The sequence below is a fragment of the Ursus arctos genome, unplaced genomic scaffold, assembly GCF_023065955.2.
Source record: "Ursus arctos isolate Adak ecotype North America unplaced genomic scaffold, UrsArc2.0 scaffold_206, whole genome shotgun sequence".
Taxonomy (NCBI): Eukaryota; Metazoa; Chordata; class Mammalia; order Carnivora; family Ursidae; genus Ursus; species Ursus arctos.
The window spans coordinates 24010-37500 of NW_026622882.1; positions in this window are offsets into that span (position 1 = coordinate 24010).

The following is a 13491-nucleotide window of genomic DNA, read 5'->3' on the forward strand; positions in this document are numbered from 1 at the left end:
GTTTGTTAAAAACTGGGCTTGTTTTACAAACAAATTAATCTTCATTTGGCTATCTTTGACAGGAATGAAGGTGACTTTAGGGAGAAAGACTGTATTTCAATAACACACTTTTGTAGGTGTTAGGTGCTAGTTCTGATGAATTATCTTTGAACATATGTTGTTTGCCTATAAACCTGGACTGGATCCTGAATCCTTCGGGTTTCCTTGAGTCTCTGACTATGACTGTTCAAACTAAGGTTTCCAACATTCTCCCATTCTCTTACCTTACAATCATTAAGAACTGAAAGTGCCCTTTTTCCTGAAGTGTGGCAAGTGAAAGCTGGTCAACTTGAAATAAATTTCAGGGAAATGGCAACAATAGCTCGTACATAGACAATCTTTGTGCCTGTTGCTCTATGGGCCACTCAAAATGAGACATTTGAACTACACACCAGAAAAATTCGTCAGATTGCCCCTGCCCACCCTCACTCTATCTGAGGATGCTTCAAGCCTGACATCCTAGAGACCTTCTCACCGGTAGTACTCTGGACTTAGACACTGGGTTTATCCCTTGTTCCAACCATTAACCAGTGTTTTCCTTTTGTTTCCATAGAAATGCCTCTTATGAACTACCGGATTGCTTGCTGAATGAGGCCGAGTCTGTGATAGTTAACTCCGCTTGCGGCACCTCTATTAACTCCTGTTTGGAAATAAGAACCCATATAAATAGGGGCACCTGGCTGGCTCAGTCAGTAGAACATGCGACTCTTGATCTCGGGGTTGTGACTTCGAGCCCCACGTTGGGTGTAGAGATTACTTAATAAAGATATGTAAAGGAAAAAAAAAAAAAAGAACCCATAGAGGTAAAACCAAACACTAAGCTACTTGGCTACAAGAAGCCCTTAACCACCACGACCTTTGCCCCCCCCCCCCCCGCCCCCGTCCTGGGGGGGAGGGGCTCAGGCTAATTTACCGGTCTGTACTCTCCGAGGCCCACGAGGCCCGCCGGATCAGATCAATCTGAGACAGAATGAGACAGTTGGGTCATGCTATGCTGTTACTATTCCATAGAGTATACTTGGGGATAAAATCAATGAAACCATGTAGAAAAATATCCAAGTTCTCAGATAAGGAACTATCTCTGAGACCCCCTCCAATAACACAAGGGACCAAAAGTTGCGACCTGCACTGTATCAGACCCTTCCATTCCAAAGCCTCTACTGCACCTTACTTCAGCTTGAGGCAGTGACAGAAGGCAGGCCTCTGTCCATGTTTCATAGAAATGGAATGAAGGACTGACACCCAGATGAGGTGAACTCTTCGGACATCCTCTTTCCCCTTTTTCCCCTTACCCTCCTCCCTCCCTCCCTCCCTCCCTCCCTCCCTTTCTTCCCAGAAGTTTGCAAGCTGCAGCCTAAGGGTTGGGGAAGTTTGGGAAAGCCATTCAGTGGAGAGAAGCCCCAGGCTCTGACTTTAACAGAAAGCTTTCTGCATTTGAATGATACGATTGAATGAGGCCCATTAGAATGGATCACCCTGACCCTCCCTTCAGCTGCTCCCCCATCCCCGCCCCCCCAACTGATGTTGTCCGGTCGAATTGGGAACCATAGGCTGCGGGGAGGGTGGGGAGGGGGGGAAGCGGGGATTTGCTGTTCGTCCTAAGTGGTGAACTAGGCCCCTGGTCCAAGGAAAAAATCATGCACGGGTACAGATGAGTTGGTGTCTCAAGGCCAAGTGGTCAAAGTGCTGGCAAGATTTCTGTGGATGTGGGGAGATTTGTTCTGGGACCACCCTCCCATATGTGTCTCTGGCTGAGAAGAGGGCAGGGGAGCCCTGTAGGTGGGTGGGGGTGAGGGGGGGCGGGACCCAGATCTGGAGCTCAGACTGGATTATAGACGCCTCCTGCCCCGGTGGGGAGGTGGCTGAGGGCTGAGGGCTGAGAGCTGAGAGCTGAGGGTGATGGGGCCTGCTCACGCTGATTCCTGCAACTCGGTTCCTTTTGGGAACCTTCTGTTGTTTCTGCCGAGGTGCCTGGGTGCTGCAATAACCAAAGCTAGACTCCTCTCCTTGCCTAGTTCTTAAAAGGTCTGATTCTCCTTTTTTCTTGGTAAAGGGACTGAGCTGCACCCTCCCATCCTGCAAGACCCCTTGTGCAAATACTTCCACTTGAAGGGTCCCTTCACCTTGTCCAGAAAATAAACAACACCCACCCACATCCACCCCATTGCCACAAACACCTAGCAAGCAAACAAAAAATCCAGCCGGTCTCCTTCTGCCTCGATGTACTTTAGAGAGTCACTCTCTTGGACACTCCTTAGGCTCAATTACATGCTGCTGTCTCCCTTTCTCTGGCACAATCCCATCCCTGGATGAGCCCCATATTATATTTGCACGACTACACTGCTCGTGTGAGCTGGAGACAGTATGCTGAAGTGACCGGATGGATGGTAGCACTGTAAATTTGAAATGACCTACACACCAAGTCATCCATAAACATGGTCCCTGGAAATCTTTGGCATTCACGTTCCTCTGATGAAATCATTGCTTTGGAACCCATCTTGTCCATGGTCTTCTAACGCTTACTCGCCCTCTGTTTGCCTGATATTTTGCCTGATTGTTTATGGAGAAATTAGATCTCATCTGGCAAGAGCTGAATCTGAATCCTCCGCTCACCCCAAGATGGAAAAGAATATGCACAAGCCCGCACCCCTCTTCTCTTTCTCCACTCTGTCAGAAGAAAATGTGGCCCTCCCTCCTCCTGTCCAAACCCAAACCCCAAACCCGAGATAAGCTTTAGATATAAAGGAAACCAGAGTACTGTTTTGAACTGTAGACACTTCTACAAAGCAGCAGCGGCGGCAGCAGCAGACACACACACACCCAACCCAACCCCCCCCCCCCCCCCCCGCCCCGCAGGTGCAAGGAGGGTACCTGACTCTCCCCCTTTTCTCCCCAGAAGCTTCCCCCACCCATCCCCCTGGAAGATGTCTTCCCTATGCCAGAAGGGGAGTGAGAGACATTCTTTTTTTAAAAGTTTTTAAAAAGATTTTATTTATTTGAGAGAGAGGGAGGGAGGGAGGGAGGGAGGGTGAGCGAGAGCCCACGCATGAGTAGGGGGGGAAGGACAGAGGGAGAGGGAGAGGCAGACTCCCCGCTGAGCAAAGAGGCCAAGGCAGGGCTCAATCCCAGGATGCCGGGATTGAGAGATCTGACTTCAGCTGAAGGCAGCCACTTAACCTTAACAGACTGAGCCACCCAGGTGCCCCGTGAGTAACATTCTGATCTTCAAGGACAGGAAGTTCAGAATGAGAATGAGAATTCTGGACAAACAGATCTTGCTTTTTTGTTTGTTTTGTTTTGTTTTACATCCTTAACGTTCCTATAGCCTCGCCACATTGTTGAGTTACCCTCCCACAATCGCCTCTCCTTGTTCAACCCAATATACAAGCATTTAGGGTTTGCTCCTTCTCAGGATCTTCGTTTCCTCAGGAGGGCTTTGTCATGTGACACTTGTAGGAAACAAATTTGTATGCTCCTTTTCCTGGTCATCTGTCTCATGTCAATGTCATCCTCAGGGTCAGCCACAAACCCTACGAGGATGGAGGTAAAGGTCGTGCCTTGGTGACATCTTCCTTTCCAGCATCTTTGAATTCTACCTCCTTCATGACCTTGTTCCTTCAGTGTGCTGCCCTGCTCTCAGCTATCATCCAAAAAATGCCACAAATATGGGCGATGCCTTTCCAAGCTAAACACACTCTTACCGTACGACCCAGCAATCCCACTCCTTGGTATTTATCAACGGCCCAAATGAGTTGAAAACTGACGTCTGCACAGAAACCTGCACACAGACGTTCACGGTAGCTTCATTCATAACTGCCTGACCTTGGAGGCAACCAAGAAGTCCCTCAGGAGGTCAATGGATATGTAGACTGGGGTACATCCAGGCCATGGAATGTTTTTCGGGGGCGTTGGAAAGAAATGAGCGAGCTATGGAACTATGGGTAGCTGTGGGGAGCCAGGTGGGGGAACCGTACATGTGTATTCCTGACTGAGAGAAGCCAATCTGAGATGGTGAACATAACTCACGGTTCCCACTAAATGTGACATTGTGGAGGAGACAGAACTGAAATCAGTAGGCTGGAGAGCAGAGTACAAACTGCAGCGGACAGCGTCATGGCCGGACAGGCGTTTAGAGAGGGTTTCTCCCCCTCTTTGACCAGGTTTTAGGTCAAAGGAGTGCAGCCAACATTGTAACCAAAGGAGGCATTGTGCTCCCATAAAAATCTCCAGGACAAGGACTGCAAGCAACAGGAGTAGCTATTGGATGAGGCTCTAAAGGAAAAGGGTGGAGAGACTCAACCAGTTGGCATGCAAGTTGGCGAGAAATTTCTTCTCCCAGAGTATGGAGGCATCGAAGTAGTTGTAGGTGACATGGATTGTGACATTCTCAGAAAAGATGTAGCCTGAAATAAATCATTATTGAAACGGCGTCATGTGAAACTACCCAGTCCACTGAAGTTGTGCAGTCCTGCATTACGTAAATAATTTCCGTGTCTCTTTTTTATAATAAACGAATGATATCCACACTAGTAATAAGAAAGATGAAGGGAGGGAGGGAGGGAAGAAAAAAAAAAAAAAGATCTGTAGGCTGCCAGGGGTTTTGGCGGGGTTGGGGGTGTGGGGGGGGGTGATGAACAGGCAGAACACAGAGGATTTTTAAGGCAGTGGAACTACTGAGTGTGCTACTATGATGGTAAGATACCTTTGTCAAAACCCATAGAATGGACAACACCAAGAGTGAACCCTAGCGTAAACTCTGGACTCTGAATGGGTGATGATGATGCCTCAGTGTAGATTCATCCATTGTAATCAACACACCGGCTCTGGCACAGATGGGGGAGTGGGAAGCTCTGAGGGAGCACACCTGCGCCTCTGCATGTTGGGTGGTGGGGCGGGGAGCAGTGAGCGATGGCAGAGCAGGTGGCATATGGGTACCGTCCGTATTCGCCAGTCAGTTTTGCAGTGAACCCCAAATCGCTCTAAAGAAATAAATAAAGCCCCACTAGACAGACGGACAGATACGTACACACGTGTACACACACACACACACACACACACACACACGCATGAAGGGACAAACACAAGAACAGACAGACAAGCAGACCTGATGTGGAGCTGCCAAGCACGCGGTCAAGAAAGAATTCTTGAGATGTTTCTGGTGCAACCAGGTGCTTTTATTATAGCATGGGGACGGGATCTGTGGGCGGAAAGAGCCGCACTGGGACTGTGAGGCGTTAACTGGTGATACAGTTTCTAGTGAGTGGGGGTTAGGGCTAAGGTAAGTCTCTAAGGAATTTGTGTATACTGAGAGCAAGGTCTCCGAGACCTTGCAGGGCTAGCTCTTGTCAAGGTAAGGTCGGTCCCTACTGTTTTAGCAAAGCGGGAGTCATGAGGCCCTTTAGATGTGTGTCAGTGGGCCACAGGTTGATAGAGGGGTGTTAGCATATTCTGGGCGTCTGTGGTTATGAGAGTGAAGTGACACTGACTACAGCAAATCCTCATCGGTAAAACGTTAAAAAAAAAAAAAAAATCCTTGAGAGAGTTGTAGGGCTGTTACACCCTGTATGTCTCAGGGATTTATCGGCGGGCTGCAAGTTGTAAGGAGACCTCATTGTCGCTTCATTTCTCTTGCCTTCGCTCTCCTCATCAAGTCCGACACCGACATTCCAGTTGGACAGTCTAGGCCCCGCGGTGGGGGGGGGGGAGGGGCGGGGAAGGAGAGAGTCTCCTCTACCCTCTTGGGGGTCTCTGGCTGGGCCTAGGATGGCGACCGACACAAGAGATTCACGGGAGAAGGGCATACGACGGTTAGTGGGTGTTTACATGGACGGGGCAGGAGAGTAAAGACAAGGCATCAGCCAACTTGTGAAGAATGGAGAAGACAAAGGGGTTCGGGCAAGGGGCAGGCAGGTCGGTAGGCCGCGGTGAGAGACGTCCCCGGGAAGACAGGGGGTGGTCGAAGAGGGTTTATTGACGTGGATTGTTCAGACCCTAATTCTCCCGGTCCCCTCCCCTTGTCTCTGGTGATGAAGAATGTCTGTCTTCTTCCTGGTTCCAGGGCAGGTACCTTTCACACGGGAGTTCGACCTCTTGCTCTCACGAAGAAAAGAAGGGTCGGAATATCCTTCCTGCAGCTGCTGTGTCTCCAGTGAGTTGAATTCAAAGTAAGCCATGTACCGATGAGGCACCTTTCAGGGGTGACATGTTCTGGTTTCCTTGAGGGCAGTCTGGGTAAGTGGCTCATTGGTCCTTGTTCCTCGGGAATCTCTCATCCCCTCTGTAGTTCCTGACAGCTGGCGGTGTCTTGCTCCTGTCGTTCCTACCGTTCCTGACGGTCCTCCTCTGCAGCGGCAGTGTTCTTCAGCATGGGCTCCTTAGGCTGGGTGTTAAAATGTGAAGTGTCCCCCCCACCCCCACCCCACCCCCACCCCCACCCCCACCCCGCTGGCCCTAGTTCGACCCTGGGCCCTACAGAGTCTATTGTTGCTACGGTGTTTCTCTGTGTTTAATCGCCTCTGGGTGATCGCTTATGGACTTTCTGCTTATAAACCCCAGACTTCATGTCCATTCGGAATTAGAGATAAAACTGCCTAGCTGATTTTCTGACTCGGTAGCCTCGTGGACACGACCTATTCAAGGGGACCTAACCCTAAAATCTTGGTCTTCTTCCTTGCCTTGGCCGTGCGCCAGACCTCCTATCTGAACGGATTGTACCGCTGTTCACCTGGTGACCCTGATCCAACCTCTGGGAGCGTTTCCTCATTTTGTTTCTCTCTGAGCCACAAGCCCCCCCCCCCCAAATCCCCCAGGCCTCTGCGTGTCCTTTGTCACTTGGCCCTCTTGAGAGGGTGTTTCACAGAGCCTAGGTTTTTAATTTTGATGACTTCCCACCTCTCCGTGTCTTTTTCATGGATCATGCCTCTGGTGTCAAGTCTTAAACTCTCTTTGCCTGGCCCTAGTTCCTCAATTTTTCTCTTAGAGCTCCCCCCCCCCCCGGTGTGTTCCAGTTTTATGTTTCCCATGGCAGTGTGTGATCCATTTTGAGTTCACATTTGTGTGAGGGGTGAAGTGTGGCTGTTTAGGTCAAAGCTTGCTTGCTTGCTTTCCTTCTTTCTTTAATTTAAACAATTTTTTGGCGGGGGGGGACAAGCGGGGAGGAGGGTGTGTGTGTGTGTGTGTGTGTGAGAGAGAGAGAGAGAGAGAGAGAGAGAGAGAGAGAGAGAGAAGCAGACTCCCTGGTGAGCAGGGAGCCCCCGATGGGGGGGCTTGATCCCAGGACCCTTCGATCATGACCTGAGCCGAAGGCAGACGCTTAACCGACTGAGCCACCCGGGCGCCCCAGCTTTCTTGTTCCTTTGTCTGCCTGCCTGCCTGCGTGCTTGGTCTGTGGATGTCTGATTACCGTCCTCTGATGTCACGGGGAGGTGGGCCATCTTTCCTCCTTCGAGTGGCCTTTGAGCATTTGTCAAACCTCTGTTGGGCTTGGGCGTATCTGTTTGGGTATCTGTTCCGTGATAGCTCTTTGTCTGGCAACCTCACAGGTCTCTGTCGTCGCGTCTAGAAATAAGCATTAAGCCAGGGGCGACTTTATTTCCGAGTTTTGTTTTGTTTTCACTTGTTTTGTTTGAAATCACCGTAGCGATTTTAATTCCTTTTGCCCATCCGCTTGTTTATGTAATCTCCACACCCATCCAGTGTGGTGCTGGAACTCACAACCCCTGCAGATCAAGAGTCGCAGTCGCGTGGTCCTCCGACTGACCGAGCCAGCCTGGTGCCCTGAAATATGTGTACGTGCAAAGCAAATGTCAAGACGGCACCCACAAACTTTTTACCGCGAAACCGCCTTTGGATCGCCGCACTCTTGAGTTGAGGAAATACCGGTAAAGAACGTAGGTAGTTTAGCCCACTAAGGAAGAATCAACTTTAAAGGAAAACCTTCATTTCAAGTTTCTGATGTTTGGTCAGTTCTCTCAACTCAGTAGATGTCCAGCCTTCAGAGTTACGGTATTTGCTTGATTTCTCTCTTGTCCGCGTTTCCTCATTTACTTTCGCAGTGCTCAGGATGTATGGTGTACAGAGAACAGTTTTCATCCGTGTGTGTGTGTGTGTGTGTGTGTGTGTGTGTGTGTGTGTGTGTGTTCTGGTGGTGGCGGGGGGGGGGATGTTGTGACTGTGGGATCAGGGATTCACACAGGTAAGAAGAAGGCAAAGAGAAAGGCTTGGAAAGGAAACCATTAAAAGCCCATGTTCAAATGGTGAAGGTGAATGTAATAAGAGTTCCCTTTAATCAAAGGAAGTCTTGCTGGAGGTTGCTTCTGCCCTCTCCTCCCTGGATAGGAGGGTGAGGTTTTTTTAAAGGTCCCTACGGGGCACAGAAAGCAGTAAAGCGCCATAGCACCTGGCTAGGATGCTGCTCTGCTGCCCTCTAATGTCGCATCCTCTGCTACTGTGGATGTTTTCCTCTGACTACTTCCTGTTTACAGGTGTTTATCTTTTTTTTTTCTTTCCATAATAAAGATTTTTATTTATTTGAGAAAGAGGGCGTGAGTGAGAGAGCACAAGCAGGGGGATCGGCAGAGGGAGGGAGAGAAGCAGACTCCCCACTGAGCAGGGAGCGTGATGGGGGGCTCTGTTCCAGGACCTTGGGGCTATGACCCGAGCCAAAGGCAGCTGCCCAACCAACCGACTGCACCACCCAGGCGCCCCAAGACAGGTGTATGTCTTGGATGCTTAATGCTGCTCCGCGTCTGTGGTTTGTGTGTTTGTTTTTTAAAGCTTTCTAATTTTAAGTAATCTCTATGCCCATCCAGCGTGGTGCTGGAACTCACGACCCCTGCGGATCAAGAGTCACCCGGTCCTCCTCCGACAGAGCCAGTCAGGTGCCCTGAAATACGTGTACTTGAAAGACGAAAAAAGGAAGAAAAAAAAAAAAACAAAAAACTTTTTTTCCTTTACACGCCAGAGGAAGTGCTACGCCTGGTTTTTCTTTTCTCCTTAATATCATGGAACATTTCATCATCAATTATTTACCTCTTCTCAAGCACCACCCACCCTCCCTTCCTCTCTTACCCCCCCCCCCCCCCCCCCCCCCGTGTCCTAGTGTTGGAATGCGCGGATGTCCCGGAGCTGGATTTGTTTAGTGAATGGCTATTTTAACTCCCTTCCTCCCCATTCCGCGCCTCCTCCTCCCCCCCCGCCCCCCCCCACCGTGTGTTTCCGGGTTATGGTCACAGATGCTGAAACCGAGATATATGTGTGTGTGTGTGTGTGTGTGTGTGTGTATAATATATATATAATATTAAATATATTAAATATATTTAATAAATATATAATATATATTTATATATAATAAATATATTATTTATTTATATATTATATAAATAAAAATATAATAAATATACAATAAAATAAATATATAATATATTTAAACATATTAAATGTATTTAATAAAAACGTTAAATATAAATATATTAATATATAATATTATATATATATATATATATATATATATTTAAATACTGGTTGATTTATTTATTTGACAGAGAGAGAGAGACAGCCAGTGAGAGAGGGAGGGAACACAAGCAGGGGGAGTGGGAGAGGAAGAAGCAGGCTGCCATCGGAGGAGCCTGATGCGGGGCTCAATCCCAGAACGCCTGGATCATGCCCTGAGCCGAAGGCAGACGCTCAACGACTGAGCCACCCAGGCGGTTTCGGGGGAAACCGATATTCTTATCGCCACACCTGCCTTTGCACGGATGTTCCCCCATGCCTGTTTGTTGTCCTTGGATGTCATCGTGGTACACGCAGAGAGGGATTCAGTGTGCACCTTTCTGGGGGCGTGTGTCAATCACCCCCTTTCTGCCCTCCTGAGCTTTCTTCGTATGCTTGAGAGAGACTTCCTCCCCTTGAAATGATAGAAGAAAAATGGTTCAACCGTTGTTGTTCTAGGAGTACTCACACGGTCTCTGTTTTCCGTTCCCTGCCTGCCCCCCGAAATTTGTCTTAAGTCCTCCCAGAGGCCCAGGGCACCGCCCGTGTGCCGCTGTGGGAAGCCCGCGTAATGCCGGCCGGGCCTCTGGGGCCTGCCGGTGTCTGCGGGGAATTTTATTTTATTTTTTTAAGATTTTATTTATTTATTTCACAGAGAGAGAGAGAGAGAGAGAGAGAGAGAGAGAGAGAGAGACAGACAGGCAGGCAGACAGGCAGACAGGCAGACAGACAGACAGCGAGAGAGGGAACACAAGCAGGGGGAGCGGGAGAGGGAGAAGTAGGCTTCCCGGTGAGCAGGGAGCCCGACGGGGAGCTGGAAACCAGGACCCTGGGATCGTGACCCGAGCTGAAGGCAGACGCTTAGCGACTGAGCCACCCACGCGCGCCCCTTTGGGGAATTTTCCGCCCACGTCCGCTTCCGGCGGGGTCGTGCGTGCGTGCGTGGGCGTGCGTGCGTGGGCGTGAGCGCATGCGTACGCGCGTGTCCCGCGGCCAGCCGGCTCCCTTTCCGGCTGGAGCGGCCCAGACACGTTTTCCCGGTCTGCCCTGGGGTGCTGCAGCCGTGCCGCGCTGGTCGGGGGCTCCCGAGGCCGACGCCCCGGGTCCGCGCGCCCCACACCCTCTGCCCGCCCCTCCGAGGTGGGGCCGGGACAAGATCGGGTGGCCGGGCGGCCGGCTGTGCGCCTTCACGGGCCCGCGATCTGGATCTGTCTCGGTGTCCTTTGCGCCGGTTGTCGGGCGCCACCTGGCGGCCGCTTTTATAGCGTCACCCTGCCAGAGCGTCGCCGATGTCAGTAAGGGATGGCATTTGGCTGCGGTCCCCAAGCCGGAGTTCCAGGAAGCCGGTGACACTAGCGTGATTGTCCCGCTCTCTCTGGGGTGTCGGCGCGCGATCGGCTCGCGGGAGATTGAACCTCCAGGCTTGTGAGGGTGTGACGCCGCCACCGCCTCGCTCCCTGAGAAGGGTGTGGGGGTCGCCTGGACGGGTCGACCAGCACCCACCGGTGTCCCCTCCTCGGCCCGTGGGGGAATGGGAGCGGGTGTGTCCGGCGCCCGGACGCCATCCGGCCGGTGGCTCCGGTCGGTCGTCGGGCCTTCCGTGTCGCGCGGTTTTCTCCCGTGTCGCGCTCGAGCCTTGAGAGGAAGCCCGTGGATGGCGTGACGGGCCCGGCCACGGGGCACGCGTGGGGTTCCGGTCGTCTGACCCGATTTTCTTACCAAGCTTTCCGAGGCCCGCTGCGGAGGTGGGGACCGGAGGGGACCGGAACGGACCGGACCGGATCGGGTCGCGAGGGGAGGCACGGATATGGCGCCCCAGGGGCCCGGCCGCGATTCCCATTGCGGTCCGGCCGTCGGGGACGCCTCCGTGGTATCGCCCCCTCCCCCCCCCAGTCCCAACTGGGAGTCGGGGACCGGCATGGGGCCGGCATGGGACAGGCGTGGGGCCGTCCTGAGGGCCGGGGAGCAGGGCGTCCACAGGTGCCTCCGCAGGACTTTGGTGATTTTTCTAAGTCCTGACGTGGGGACGACAGGCGGACTGGGGGAGGGCCTACCCGGCCCGCTCCACCTCCCGCGAGTCCCCCGTCGGTCCCGGCTGCCGCCACGCTCCCGGGGTCGACCAGATGGCCCTGGGGGCTCCAGGGGCCGGGGCTGATGGAACGGTGCTTGGGGCCGGTGGCCTGGCTACGGTCCCAGGAGGTCCCGGTGACTTGTGTCTAGGCCCCGGCAGTCGGCGTGGTGATTTTGTCACCTGAAATGAGCACTTTTTGTTGCCAGGTAGGTGCTGACACGCTGTGCTTTGGCGACTGTCGCCTTAGAGATGGGGACCTCTGGGCGTGTGCGGGGCGGGGGGGACCTCTGGGCTTGACCATGGTGCCAAGCCCGGCTGTGCCCTCGCTTACTTGAGCCGTCCGCGTGGGCCTGTGCGCCGGCTCGGGTGCCTCCAGATGGTCCAGGCCGTGGTGCCGCCTCCGGTCTCCAGCACCCGAGGGCGGTGTGGGCAGGCGGCGTGGGTGCTTTACCCCGTGCGCTCCCCACTGCGGGCACCTGGCTGCGGTCGTGACAACCCTTGTCCCGCAAGGCTCCGTGCCACGTGTCAGGCGTCCTCCTTCCTTGGGTTGTCCGGCTGCTCTCGCCCTGGGGTCGAGGGGTGCTGGCGAGGCTGAAAGCAGGTCCCTCTGGTTGCTGTCCTCGCCGGGCTTTCCCCCCCTCGGGACCTCCCTGGGCACATTCTGCCGATCGATGTGGTGATCTCGTGCTCTCCCGGGCCGGGCCTAAGCCGCGTCAGACGAGGGACGGACATTCATGGCGAATGGGACCGCTCTTCTCGTTCTGCCCGCGGGCCCTTCGCGCTCCTCCTCCTCCTCCGCCTGCTGTGGCGGTGCGGGGAGGGCGCGGGGGGGGTGTGGACTCCGGCCCGACCCCGCCCTCCCACGTTCGGCCTCCTGGTGTCCGTGGGACCGGGGTCCTCTGACGCAGCGGACACTCTCGCTTGCCTTTCTTGGCTTCGTGTGGTGAGCGGCTCTCCCTGCCATGGGGAGGGCCGTCCCGACGCCGCGCTGCTCACCGCCTGGGCGTGCTGAGCGCGTTGCGCCTGGCCCTCCGTGGTGCCCCTGGAGCGCTCCAGGTTGTCTCAGGTGCCCGAGGCCGAGCGGTGGCGTCGTTTCCTGTTCCCAGCGACCCCCTCGGGCCACCGCTGTTGGTGGCGTAGTCCGAGGAGCGGGTGGTGGAGTCGGTAAGGGAGGACCACCTGCCCCCCCCATGGGGATGCGGGCGCCTCGTCGTCCCCCTGGCGCATGCCGTGCTGGGGGGGCCTGGACGTGGCGGGGTGTGTGAGCGATCGCGGCGGGCCGAGCCAGCGCTGTGGCGCTTGGCCAGCCGAGGGGTGCCGTTTCTTCGCCCCAGCATGCCACGTCCGTCTCCGCCTCTCGTGGCCTCGCCGGAGGCACGGAGCTCTTTCCGGGCGGTGACGCGAGCATGGTGTGCGTGGCGGGGCAAGGACGGTCTCCTTGTTGGGCCCCAGCCGTGAGCGCTCAGGATTGCCCTGTGCCTGCCCCTTGCCGCAGACCTACCCCCGCCCCCCGAGCCCTTGGCGGCCTTTGGAGAGCCGTTTAGCGGGGCCCGGTCGGGGGACGAATGGGTGGGGGCGATGCGCCCTCGGTGAGAAAGCCTTCTCTAGCGATCCGAGAGGGTGCCTTGGGGTACCGGAACCCCCCAGCTGCCGCCCCTCCTCTGCGCGTAGTGGCCACCGATGCGGGGTGACTACCGTTGCGTGTTGGGCAGAGCCCCCTCTCCGTGAGGGGTCTGCCGGCCCCGCGGCGGGGCCGAGCGCCGCTCTTTGCCTACCGCGGCCTGCGCCTCCCCCCTCCGAGTCGGGGGAGGATCCCGCTGGGCCTGGCCGGCGTCCGGCGCGCGGGGCTCCCGCGTGCGTGCGAGTGCGCGTGCGGCCACTCCCTCGCGGTG